At 40.3% G+C, this 14,005-nt stretch overlaps 1 protein-coding gene across 11 annotated transcripts in view; it reads left to right on the forward strand.

Moving 5' to 3' along the window:
• OSBPL6 (oxysterol binding protein like 6) overlaps positions 1-14,005 on the forward strand; it is a 167,527-nt gene that overhangs the window by 57,299 nt on the left and 96,223 nt on the right. Inside the window, exon 1 of one of the 11 annotated variants that reach the window (XM_084893072.1) lies at positions 6,911-6,979. The exons of the other annotated variants lie outside the window; for them this stretch is intronic. The gene's annotated coding sequence lies outside the window, so the exon portion shown is untranslated. Of the gene's footprint in view, positions 1-6,910; positions 6,980-14,005 lie in introns of those variants that run through there. 11 annotated transcript variants of the gene reach the window in all.

Raw genomic sequence — 14,005 nt, forward strand, 5'->3', positions numbered from 1 at the left:
CTCTCTGGGACAGACGTTCAGGGAGGTAGCTGACACCATTGCCTTCCACTGGCTGACAGTCCGTAAAGGTTTCGCTCCATTGAGTGGGTGGTTGGATACTGCAGAGGTGGCCTTGAGGCTTACTTACCCATTACCCAGCCCCTTTCATTTCCTTCATATCACAGTGTGACATCAGGGCCTGGGTTTAGAGGAAAGGGGGAACAGGCTTGATGAGGTGAACTGATTTGGGGGAGGGGGTGATAGAGAAATGGTTCAATCTAAAATCCTGTGATACTTCCTTTCAAAATGGTTCAATCTAAAATCCTGTGACGCTTCCTTTCAAGAGCCTTGTTCTCATCAAATTCCTCTGTTCTCCCACTTCTTAGTGTTTCCTTCTGAGTGATGGAACTTTAGAGTTAAAAATGACCTTGGAAGACCATCCAGTCCAAAATCCTTGGAATCCATTCAAGCCTGGGTGATTCTGTGGTTTGACCTTGATGCCTGTCTCTGCCATCAGAGGGGGCAACCAGAGTCTGGGATAAGCAGTTGAGAAGCACCAGTTCCCTGACTCGATGGGCCACATGCGCAGTGATGTGGCTCCATGGGGATAGGGGAGCTTTCTTCTTTGATGGCAAAAAGGCTGTACAGCTCTGTGATGTATTAGAGAGTTGGTGTTTAGAGAAAGCAGCACAGCCTCTCAGAGAAAAGACCTATTTCATGAATAGGAAATGTCAGACTATACAGGCAAATGTAAACTTAAACTATAGTTTAACGAGATTGTGAAAGTTTTACTACCAGAGTGATAGCTGGAATGAGGGTTTTAGCTTGAAGCCTTGATTTTTCTCAAAGTGACCAGCCCTTTCGCTGCAGTGTTGTGTAATAGGCTCTACCATAACAAAGAAATAAGAAGTGAACAGTTTCAATCTTATTTTTGTTTAGTAATTTTATAAACGGCAGTGCAGATGGTCTTCTCGGGCCTTCCTGAGACCCAGCAGTGGGCAGGGTTGGCTGGTACTCTTTAGGGAAGGCATGCGGAACAAAGCGGACTGGCATTTGAAGCTGCCCAGGAAGGAGTGTACCAGGAGCGCACCCGTCATTCCACGCAGAGCTAATGGGCCGGGATGGAGCTGAGTGGAAGGAGTGTGTTCCCCTAAACTGGGTTTTGTAAGAAGCTGGAAGGCTGCAAGTAGGCACTTGGATACACCTATTATTTGAAGATAAGTATAATTAATGCAAAAGAATGTCCAAGTGATTTTTTTCTGTTCCCCCTTTTGATGTTTATTTAAAAAAATTTTAATTTTCAATTACAGTTGACATTCAATATTATTTGACATTAGTTTCAGGTGTACAGCATAGTGGTTAGGCATTTATATAATTTACAGAGTGATCCCCCTGATAACGGAGGTACCCACCTGGTACCAGACATAGTTATACTGTTTATTGACTATTCCCTGTGACCGTTTTGTAACTACAAATTTATAGTTTTTAATTTATAGTTTTTAATCCCTTCACCTTTTTTCTCAGCCTCCCAGTCCCTCTCCCCTTGGCAACCATGTTTGTTCTCTGTAACAAATGATTTTCTTACAATCCAGGACTGCTGGCTTCCAATCGCTTGCCTGCCTGCCTGCCTGCCTGCCAGTTTAAACCTGATTTTGGGGATTGGGCCTAAATGGGCAGTCGGACATCCCTCAGCAGTGCCGGCTGAGCTTGCACTGCCAGCAGGGGCAGCAGCAGAGGTGTGATGGGGCATCACTTTCTCCTGATCTCTGGGTTGCTCCTGAGCCTGAGGGCTCTGGGACTATGAGAGGGGGCAAGGTTTGCCTGCACCTCAGGCTGGCCCTGGGCGGCTGGGGGGCTAAGGGGACTGGGGGACTCCGGAGGCAGGTTGAGATTGCTCAGAGACCTAATAGCTATTAAGTATTGGAGAGAGGACTAAAGGTCTAGGCTTTTATAAAGACCTTTAGCATGGAAAATTACAAACATGTACAAAGTAAGCAAGATAGTGTGGTGACCACCACCTTCATGTACCCACCACTCAACCTCATTAATTACCAATATTTTGCCATCTTATCATCCATACTTTACTAGCTCTTAACCCCCACATAATGATGATGATGGTTTTTATCATTTTATTTTTATTTTATTATTATTTTTTAATATATTTTATTGATTTTTTACAGAGAGGAAGGGAGAGAGATAGAGAGCTAGAAACATCGATGAGAGAGGGTCATTGATCAGCTGCCTCCTGCACGCCTCCTATTAGGGATGTGTCCGCAACCAAGGCACATGCCCCTGACCGGGATCGAACCCGGGACCCTTCAGTCCTCAGGCCGACGCTCTATCCACTGAGCCAACCCTGTTTTGGCTATCATGTTATTTTTAAATTCTACATACACTAAAAAGCACAAATCTTACTATAAAGTTTTGACAAGTAGATATACCTATATAACATCGCATTATGATAATTCATTTGCAGAAAATCCCATCATTCATCCTCTCTAGGTAACTTTTGTGATTTTTTTTCACCTGAGATTAGTATTGGACTAGACTAGATTAGTACTCTTTATAGGAGTAGAATCTCTCAGTCTGGCTTCCTTGGTTCAGCATCATGACCATGAAGCTATAGTCTTGTGACCCAAAGTTCAATGCTGTTTGTTGAAACTAGAGCTGTATCACCATTTCATAGTTTCAGAAAGATGATACCCTGAATGATAGCAGGAAAATCCAGGTTCAGGCCTCATCCCATCATTGCTTGAGCTCACGTGGAGAGGTGAGCAGTCTTTCTTTACGTAAGCAGGCTCCATCTCCTCAGTGACAGAGCTGATTCTCTTTGGACAGTTGGTGGTTGGAAGAGGTGCAGCACCATGAAATAATTTTCCTGTAGCTGGCTGAGCATTTGCTTGTTAGAGATGATCCTTACCCTTCAGGTCCTCTACTGATTTCTGCTATATGTTCTTGGAGGCCTCTTGATCAAACTTCATTTGAGGTTGTGCTAATTTTTTAAAGTCAAGTATCGATAATTTTAAGATTCAGAAAGCCATTTGCCCGTCTCGTCATTGTTAATGATATTACTAAATGGTTCAGTTTTGCTAATTAAGTATAAGAGACATGATCAAAATTGTGATTAAATTACTGTACCCAGAGCTTGCATTTAATTTAATTTCAAAGAAATCAGTGAGGACTCAACAGTAGAATTAGATCCAAATGTGTTTTTCTTCTGTAGGGAATTTTCTTTTGAATTCTTAACTCAATAATCTCTATTTTAGGTTAGATAAGGACAACACAGACCCAGAAAAGGGCAGAATTATTCTTTTTTTCTTACATTTTATTGATTATTTTACAGAGAGGAAGGGGGAGGGATAGAGAGTTAGAAACATCAATGAGAAAGAAACATAGATCAGCTGCCTCCTGCATGCCCTCTACTGGGGATGTGCCCATAAGCATGGTACATGCCCTTGAATGGAATCAAACCTGGGACCTTTCAATCCACAGGCCAATGCTCTATTCACTGAGCCAAAATCATAGAAAATAAAACTGTAAAGGGATCTTGAGATATAAGGTGTGTTTTTCTTCAAACTGCTTTCCCCTTTCACAAAAGCTACTTTTGAATGTGTCTGAGTAGAGAAGTGATTCAAGAAGGTGAAGCTTAACTATTAGTCACTGGTCTCAGCAGCAAGCAGTGGCTGGGGGCCTTGCAGAGAAGTGATGTATGTAAAGTGAGCAGTTCAACGGAGAATTTTGTATTTTGCAAATTTCAACTTTAGTTGACACATCTTCAGCTTTTATCTCACTTGGGAGTTGTTTTTGGAAAAGGGCTTTTATATCTAGAGGTGAGAAATTTGACGTGTGAAAAAGACAAAACTGACTACCTATAAGCTTCTTGGTATGGTAGCTCTGGTATTCCTTTTTGGTCAAGCAAGCTCTTTGTCATCATATTGTCACATTTCTACTACTGATGTTAATTTTAATGTTGTTATTATTATTTAATGAGAGGCAGCATGTAAGACACTTTGGAGTTTAGTATATTACGGGGTGGAGGCAAAAGGCCTGGCTTCCATGTCCCTTGGTTAGTCTGGAAGGCATAGGTGTTCACATATATAGTTTATATTTAAGGCCAAAACATACATGTATGCATATTATCATAATTAGAGATGCAGACTCAAATTATTTTACTTCACAAGGAGACCCTGTTTTAAATGCAGTGGTAATTTCTTTTGCTTTGCAAGAACTGTTCCTATACAGAGTTAAAATGTTAGTCCCAGAAGTATGTCCCTTTTCAAATTAAATATCTGTAATAAATGAAGTAAATATCTTAAATATTGCCAATTGTTTGAGTATTAAATTTTCTTTAATGCATATTGCAAAAGGGAACGGTTTTTGATGGAGAAAATGCAAATTTCCCAGCTTTTAAGATTAACATGTTAGTAAAATTCTATTTCATTATTATTTAGAATCTGTCTCCACAGGGAGCATTTTATGATATATAAATGAAGTATCATTGTGTTTGTTTAGCTCAATGTTCATTTGCAAAGCAAAAATGTTAATATTTTGAAATCGACCAGTGAAATACAATATTAGAAGGACAGGCTTTATTTTGAAAATATAAAAAGGAAACAGAAAGTAGTTTAATAGACCCCCTCTCCAGGACGGTGGCTCCACTACATTACAGGCAGAAGAGACTAGCCTTCATTAAGATTAAAAACTTCTGCTCTGTGACAGACAATGCCAAGAGAATGAGAGGACAAGCCACAGACTGAGAAAATATTTGAAAAAGACACACCTGATTAAGAATTGTTATCCAAAATACACAAAGAATTCTTTAAATTCAACAGTAGAAAACAACCCAATTAAAAAAAAAAAAAAATGGGCCAAACACTTTAACAGACACCTCACTAAAGAAGAGGTAGAGATAGCAGGTAAGCCCATGAAAAGAAGCTCACCTCGTGTGGCATCAGGGAAATGCAAAGTAAGACAACAGTGAGCCACCCTGAACTCAGAATGGTTGAGGCCCAGGACACTCCCAGGTGCTGGTGAGGATGTGGAACCACAGGAGCTCTCTCCTTGTGTGTGGGGATGTAAAATGGTGCAGCCACATTGGAAGTTTCTTACTGCACCATCCAGCAGTCATGCTCCTTAGTATTCACACAAAGGAATCAAAATCTTAGGACCACACAAAAACCTATTCCTGTGTGTTTACAGCTGCTTCACTTATAGTTGCTCAGACTTGGAAACAGTTAAAATCTCTGCCACTTTTGGCTTTTGGCGAGTTCTTTTGCTCCTTTTGCTGACCAGAGCTACATGAAGCCAGATTTAGGGGAGAGAAGAAGACGTGACATGTTCAGCTGATGCTCTGGGAGCTCTCCTAGGGGGCCTGCTTTCATGATGGCCCACGAATGGGCTGCTAACAGTTCCGCCTGGTGAATACTCTAACACTTCCGCCTGGTGAATGCCAGTTGCTATGTTCAATATGATCTTTCAGTTATTCTTGAGTTCTGGAAATTATTTAAGCAGGGAAAACGAGAATCCATAGACAAGCAGAAAAGAATAGTAAGTCCCTTGAAATTACTTGATCTGAAGCATCATTTTCTCTTATGAGTGTCCAAACGGTCAAACAGTACCACTTCCTTTAAAGAAGATAGAGCAGTTCACAAATGCTGGTTAGCGAACAGGGACCACATTTCTCCAAGCACCAGATCCAGCCCTGTGGCACCCCCATGTCCTGTGAGTTCCCTGAGGCACGCAGAAACAGCTTTGGCTCAGACAGAGGAGATGGGCCATTTCACAGGCGAATCTTTTCTATCAGAGCCATGGAAAACAGGACCAGTGATAACTAATTTCTAAACTGCGTGACTGAACAGGAGGAAAACAGAAATACATAGCATGCCATATGAACAAAAATGCCATCTCCCAGCCTTACTTGCCTCCATGATGAGACGTTGAGCTCAGTCACCCGGAAAAGAGAGGACCAGCTTGTTCTCCTTTGCCTTTTGTGCCCTCCTGGAATCTCCACCCTGTGCTTCAGCTGGAAGAGCCCCCTTGCAGCCAGGAGGGTCACAGCCCGCAGTAGGATAGGACACTGAGTTGGCAGCTTCCCTCCAGTATTCTTCCCTTTGAGCATCTTTGTGTGAGGAAAAGAACCCTGTGCTAGTTTAAGCCACTAGAAATATGAGGACCCCTTTCAACACAAAATTTCATTGTTTTGTTTTTGTCAATGCATCACAAGCTGTCAAAGCAACGTTTCTTATTTTTCCCTCGGTGACATGCACCTGTCGATTATCTTGTTACTTTCCCAAATTTAACTCTTGGGAAGGGTTAATGAAAGAAAGAATAACATAAGGTACCGCCTGTACTCCTTTGCCAGATATATTATATGTAAGTATACTAGAGAAAAGAACATTGGACAAGAAACCTGAGGCCAAGAGCAGTACTGTGGAATGATAGACTAATAAATAGGAAGTTATCAAGTACTTGCTGTATATAAGACACAGTGCTGGCATTTAAGTACACAGGAAGACTTGGAACAAGCAAATGTTAAAATTTACATTTTAACCTAGGCCAGCTGTAAATTTAAGCAAAATATAAGAATTGAAGAAAAGTACTTATGAGTTGTCTTGGGTGGTTTATGATTCATTGCCAAATGAATAGTGCTGCCAATGGAGTGATTTTCTCCATTAGCATCCAAGCTCCTTAACAATGAAGACCTTGTAAGCAGTATTTGCAATGATTAACATAGCATAGTGTTAGGCATTCATTGGAATGAATGCATGGTTCAAAGCTAGGAAACTAATTGTTTTAAAGTAAATGGTTTTTTGTTTGTTTGTTAAAAAGGTGAAACACAGAGAGGTACACAATTCTTAAATGTAGACTCAGTTAATTTTTTGTATTTCTGTGTTCACGTTCAGATGAAGTCATAGTGCATTTCCAGCACACTGGAAGATTCTCCAGGCCTCCCAGTTTGTACACCCAGCAGTAACCACCATCTGACTGCTGCTGCCGTACTGTAATTCAACCTGTTTTTTAACTTTTGTATAATTATAGTTATACAATGATCTCTCTGTTGAGATTCATCCATGTCGCTATTGCTTTTACATGCATCAGCTGTTAATTCTTTTTCATTTCTGAGTATTGTTCTTTATGGACATTTGTGTTATTTCAAGATTGGGACTATAATGAAGAAAGCTGCTATGAACATTCTAAGCTTTGTCTTTTGATGGTCATAAGCACTCACTGCTCTTGGGCATATATCCAGGAGTAGAGTTAGTAGGTCACCTAGTATTATTATTACCTTTAGCAGATATTATTTGGTTTAGCAGACATTTTTTTCAAAGTGGTTATACCAATTTATTTTCCCACCAGCAATGTATGAGAATTTAAATATGGATCCTAAATTGTTTTATAGGTTTCAGTAAAGTTTATTCAAAATGTTTAAAGACCCATTAAAACCAAGGGAAGGAGGGAGGAGTGTTTTTCAAGTTATTGTAGTATTGCTCATATTTCTGGACTCTGAACCCTCAGCTCCAGACACAGCATAGGCATTCAGGTGGTGTTTGAGTGGATTCTGAAATAGGCCTGTAGTTTAGGAGGGAAGTTGACTATGAGAGCGGAGCATAGTGGCAACTGATTATGGAATTCTGACCTTCACAGATATCAAGGCTCCCAGCTTTATCCCTTGGCAGTGTCATGAAGTCATTAATTTAATTATCCGGAGAATCTGCTCTGTGCTGAGAACTCGTGTCCTACTATAGCTGCCAAATAAAATTGAGGGTGTTAGGCAAGACCCGTAATAACACAGTGGCTGATCCAGAGATGGGTTAGTGCCCAGAACTTCCCTCTGCTCCCTGAGGGGGGCGTGTTTGAAGACTGCACTGTAAGGGAAACTATGATAGGGCCCTGCAGCTGGGATGGGGGTAAGCTTAGGTCAGGTCTACACTCAGTAGGACAGGAAGCAGGCAGTGAATGCTTCCAAAGAAATTGTTCATTTTGGCTCTCTTATCCAGGAAAATCTTTTATTTTCTTTTTGTGGGGAAGAGGATGTACAGGGAGAATCACAAGCATGACTGTGAATAATCTGAATCCAGAAATAAAAGCAGCGTGACTGTTGGGTAAAGCTGCTTTAACAATGATAAAAGCTAACTTTGGGGACCTCCTGCGTACCAGCTATTCTTGTTCAGTTCTTATTATAACTCTTAGTAGCCCCATTTCTCAGATATGGAAACGGAGAGACACAAAGAAAAGGCATAACTCTCCCGAGGTTGGTCACACAGCTAGAGCATGACAGAGAAGGAATTTCCAGACACTGGGCTCTTAGCCACTCACGGTACAACAGCTGCCTATTAGTTTTGTTGCTTTAAAAAAAATTTATTTTTTCAATGACAGTTTACATTTAGTATTATTTTGTATTAGTTTCGGATGTATAGTTTTGGTGCTCTGAAATTTTAAATTTATGGTCTTTGTACGGGCCCAAAAAGTTGACTATTTGACTTGAACATTTCAATAACTTTTGTATGTAATTTCTCCCTGTGACGACAGATTTGTAGTTTGTGTAGTGGTGTTAGACTAACCCATAAATCTCAGTTTTTAAAAAGAAATATTTTAACCTAATATTAATTGGTCTGTATCAGAAAACCTGTGCATTGGCAGCCAAACATTGCAGTAATGTCTGTAAATTTGTATATACTATATGTGTATGTTCAAGGACTAAAGAATAATTTTGAAAACCTGTGAGTTACAAAACCGTTTCATATAATTATCTCCTGGGCACCTTCCTGTATTGTGGTATGTGCTGTACCAAACAATCTCCAAAGCATCTTGAACTAGATTTATTAGCCAAATCCCCTTTTCAGAGAAGAAATTGAGGATTAGATAGGCTGAGTAAACTGTCCAGCATTTCATAGCCAGAAAACCTCCGTGCTGAGATTTAAACTAAGCCTGTTTAATTCTAAGGACCAAGCTCTCTCTATGATACCACAGGCTTCCATTTGTGCAAAGGAAGCACTCAATTTCAAGGAAATTGCCCTTGTGTGATAGCATCTCCTACCCGTTTCCCCCATCCACTTTTTAATCAGTGTATGACATCAAATTAAATTTCCAGGAGAACAATTTTGAATTGTAATGGATGGCATTGTTCACTGTGTCAATGTTTTAAAATTTATTCCGATTTTACTGCCAATACCATCTAAATACCGGAAGCTTTAGTCACAAGAATGCTAATAAGCCTGATTTAGTTGTCAAAATTTCTGGGGGGTGAGGGGGTCTAAATGAGCAAACAAGTAATTCTCTGTGAACCCCAAATAGAAATCTAGCTGAATTGATACAGCAGAGGCCTAAGAAATGGGGCCATTTGGAATAATTTCATTCAAGTAGCATAGGAGGTAAAAGAGACTGACAAAGAGAAATTAGGTCAGTATTCAGTTCATCTTTTTCTAAAAAAAAAAAAAAATACATATTATACCAATCTTTTACTTGCTTCGGGTCTATTTTATCATTTCAAAACACTGTAATTTATGGCAGTGCCACTAACAATATTTACCCAATTTAAGAAGTTATTAACATTATTTTGACCTCCATTTGCATTTGGGAGGTATATTTGCACTTTACAAGAACATAAGTAGTTACTTTAAAAATGAGTAAGTTAAAACATTTAGGGTCTCCTGCTCCCTGCCCCAAGGATTCTTACCAGTAATGCAAGAGACTCCAGCAATGTGATATTGGAGACTGGATGTTCCAGTTGTCATCGATATAAAAGGTAGAGCACTCACCGGAAAATTTCCCGTTAGCAGGGTGCCGAGTTAAGACATCTTTATGAGTGTTCTTTCATCTGGGTTTAGGATCTGGTCATCTATTCTTTCAAGATTTAGGGCTTAAGAAAATTACTTGTGTGGAGGAGTGCATATTAAAACTCATTGATCTAACAGTTTGTCAACCAAGCAGGCAGAGAAATGCGATCTGAGAACATAGGACTATAAACTGTGAGCAGCTGCCCAGTGGTCTGGGGAGAACATGCTGATCAGCACAGCCCTGAGCTTCACCCCTGAGTGAAGTCAGCCTCTCCATTGGGATCTAGTAAACACTTCATTTCGTGCCATCTAAGTAGCCTATTAGGAGAAGCAAACTTCTGAAAGCAATATCAGGATGCAAGGATTTAGGAGGGTTTTTTGTTCCTCTTTCCCTCTCTTGGCTTTTGTGGGCTCTGATATTAACCAGATTCTCTGATTTTCACTTCTTTTGTGTTTTGTTTTGTTTTGTTAAACTTCAATGGAGGATGTTTCTTCCATTGATTTTCAAGAGACTGGAAGGGTGTGGGGAGGAGAGAGGAGAGAGAGAAACATAGATGTGAGAGAGCCACATCAATTACTTGCCTCTGGCAAACGTCAAAATGGAGGAGGGGGTACTTCAACCCAGTACATGCCCTTGACCAGACTCGAACCCAAGACCCTTTGATTTGAGGGTTGATGCTCTAACCACTGAACACCACTGGCCAGGGCTAATTTTTGCATTTTGGTCCTTGGGTATTTAGAGTTAAAGACACAGTAGACGTGGTGATGGAAGTTATCACTCTACACACAGGTCTTGGGAACTCTTATCAAATCCCAGAGGTGAGGAGTGTTTTGAGACTGTAATGGGGGAAACACAGGACCAATTATCTTATGATTTCTCTAACTTGGAAGTGTATTATCAGTTCCCTGAGTGGGAGGGAAGCTTTTAATGCACCGCTGTCAGCAGTTGTTGGCAAATCACCGGATGGTAAATGTAAGCGGTGGTTGCCTTGCCCTAGGAGTAGCATGAAAATTCTCATTTCTCAACTTGCTTTACAAGAAAACAAGTCTTGTTGCATGTCATTTTTACTGAAGCCTTTCTTCAGCTAAGCTTGTCTGGGTGCATGCTCCTGTCCAATAGGTTTCAGTGATCAGTCACAATGAGTTTTAGCACACTTCAGCACACGTCAGTGAAGTGTGAGTCCTGCCAAGTGCAGATCTGCCTGTGGTGCAGCCGGGCTTGCAAAGGAGAGCTGGTATTGATATTGCCTTCAGAGAGAGTCAGGTCTTGGAAAGAAAAGACACACACGTCAAAATCTCTGATCAAAATGGGCTGAGGAAAGTCCACGAGGTGCTGAGCGAAGATCATGGAAGTTAAGCTGGAGAATTACTGCTAGCGGAGCCATTGATAGGAAAGGATTCCATGTCGTCCACATGGGGCCTTAAAGGAAGGGGGATTTCAGCTTTGGAGATTAACAACAAAAGCCACAGGAAACCCACAGAGGAGGCAGAGTGGGTATGTTAAAGAGAATTGCAAGAAGTTCTATTTGGTTGAAGATTTCAAAAAGCCTTGCCTGAAAGATAAAGTTGGGAAGTTAACTGGGGTTAGATTATGGAGGCCCTTTAATACTAGGATAAGAAATTAGAGCTTTATTCTCTTTCCTTCCTTTTAAATATGAATTCAAGTGTTTTAACTTAAGATCTGATTATTAAGTACATATATTAATAAAGACTAAATTGACCCTTTTGGCAGTTGCGAAACAAAGAATACTGTTAAACCACTGCAGTGTTTGTGGTATGGGTCAAAATGGCTGGTTTTTTGGTTGCATAGTCAAAATGACTGTTTTTTGGTTGTAAATTTTCCACAGAGCCATTGCCAAAAATATCGCATAATCCTAACACTCAGATGAAAGTCAACTGCATCTCTACATCATGTACTTCTTAGGTTCCGTGATGTTAGGATCTGTGTTTCACAGCTTCTTTTTTTGACTGGGTGGGTGGTGCTAAATGCCCAATATCCCATTTCCCTGGCAAACAAGTTGGTTTGTTTGAAAGCTGAGTCATTAAGCATCTTTATCTTCCCAGATTTAGCATTTCCCCTCCATATTGGGCACGTGGTAGGCAATGAGGTAGCTCATTGATTTTCTTCCCAGGCATCTCCAGTTTCTTTCTATTCAAAGGAATTTTTTAAAATATACCCTGTGGTGTGCCTTGGAAATATTCTGAGCTGATATTTTTTTAACTATTGGTGGCTAATAGGAGAATTTTATCAGATAGGCTTGAATCACTTTTAAATTGATAAAAACATTAGTGAAAAGTGCCATCTTTGTTCATATTCTCTGGCTAATTAACTTAGTTAACTAAAGCTTGAGATTTAAATCTCAGGGTCTGATGGTTTCGCTTTGTGATTATCTCTTGGAACCTCTAATCCTGGCTATTGATTTCAATAAATAATTATAATAGCAAGTACTTACATAGTTTTAAGTATTGTAAATAGAAACTCATGTAGTCCTCAGAATAATCCTAAAAGGTAGTACTGTTACTCTCTCCATCTTTACAGATCATGAAGCGGGTACTGAGAAGCTCTGTAACTTGTCCAGAGTCCCATTACTGGTACTTGGCTGAGCCAGGATTCAAACCTAGGTATTTAGGCTCCAGGGTCTTTACTTTTGACTTCATGAAAAATTCAGGGACAGCAATAAGGATGTCCCTAGACTTAAGTAAACACTATCTGTGTCTAAATATTTAAGGCTATTTATTTTGTACAGTGTGAAGTTTTGAATCTAAGAAATTCCAGGCCAGTGTTATGATATGCAGACACCAGAAATCTATTTAGTATCTTTTGTTGTCCACACATAGCTGTACACTTGGGTATGGCTTCCCAGAGGTGACATGTGAGACCTGACCCAGGATTTAAAGAACTCTCCAGGCAGAAAAGAGCATTCCAGCTAGAAGGAGCAGCACAAACAAAGGCTCAGAGAGATGAAATAGCATCCAGTGTACTCGTTTGGAGGAAAATACCATGTTCATTGTATCTGAAATGGTGGAAGTCAAGAGGGATTGAGATGCAATTCAAGAGTGCAGGTTGTACCCTGCTGCGCAGTTTTAAGATTGTCCTCTCAGTGTTCCTTCACCAAATCTTAAGGACATACACAGTTGTTGTTGTTTTTTTAATATATATACTATTGATTTTTTTACAGAGAGAAAGGAAGAGAGATAGAGAGTTAGAAACATTGATGAGAGAGAAACATTGATCAGCTGCCTCCTGCACACCCCCTACTGGGGATGTGCCCCCATCCAAGGTACGTGCCCTTGACTGGAATTGAACCTGGGACCTTTCAGTCCGCTCTATCCACTGAGCCAAACCAGTTTTGGCCATACACAGTTTTTTGTATAAACGTTCAGAGGGTTCCTGGGGCTCTGAAGCTCACCAACAGGCCCATAGTCCCCTTTCCTCCAGGTAGTAGAGAATAATTGAGAATAGAGAATAACACAATGAAATATGTTTTAAGAAAAATGATTCTGATGATAAGGAAAGATGGCTTGGACAAGAGAACAATCGGAAGCAGATAAATCGGGGGCCTATTATCAGTAATCTAAGCCAGAGGTAGCTGAGATGCAAAAAGTAAGCCATATCTAAGAAATATATTTGGGAGAAATAAGTGAGAGGACTTGGGGTGAGTTGAATGGGATGGTTAAAAATGGAATGCGTAAAGGTAATAGTAGTTTCTAGCTTGGTTTAAGGATAGATAGGGTGTGATGAACTCAAACAGGAGACAAGGAGAGGAAAGAGGCAAGGGTGAAAGGTAATGGGCTTGATTTGTAGACTGACTGAGTTTCAGATGTCCGTGCTATCTTCTAATAGAAATGGCCAGTAAACAAAAATATAGTCTGAAAAAGAAGTCAGAATTGGAGAGGGAGATTTAGCAGTCTCTGGCAAATGGTAGGCTGAAACATTGAGAATGAGACAGGGCCACTGTGGAGAAACCTAGAAGGAGAAAAGCTTAAAAGGACAAAGGAAAAGTATTCAATAAAGCTGGCTGGGAGGAAAGACTCAGGGGAACAGCAATAACATGGCACATTTGAGTGCTTCCTGTGTGCTGGGACCGTTCTGCACATTTTACATATATTAACTTGCTTAATCGTCAGGCACCTCATGAAAAAGCTGCATTTTACTCATGCAGAACCCAAGGCACAGAGAGGTAAAGTACAAGGCCACAGAGACAATGAATCGCTTTCAGTGGTAACTTAATGGTAGCATTGTTAAGCTG

Source organism: Pipistrellus hanaki (genome assembly GCF_964339955.1).
Source record: "Pipistrellus hanaki genome assembly, chromosome: 8".
In the NCBI taxonomy this organism is placed as follows: Eukaryota; Metazoa; Chordata; class Mammalia; order Chiroptera; family Vespertilionidae; genus Pipistrellus; species Pipistrellus hanaki.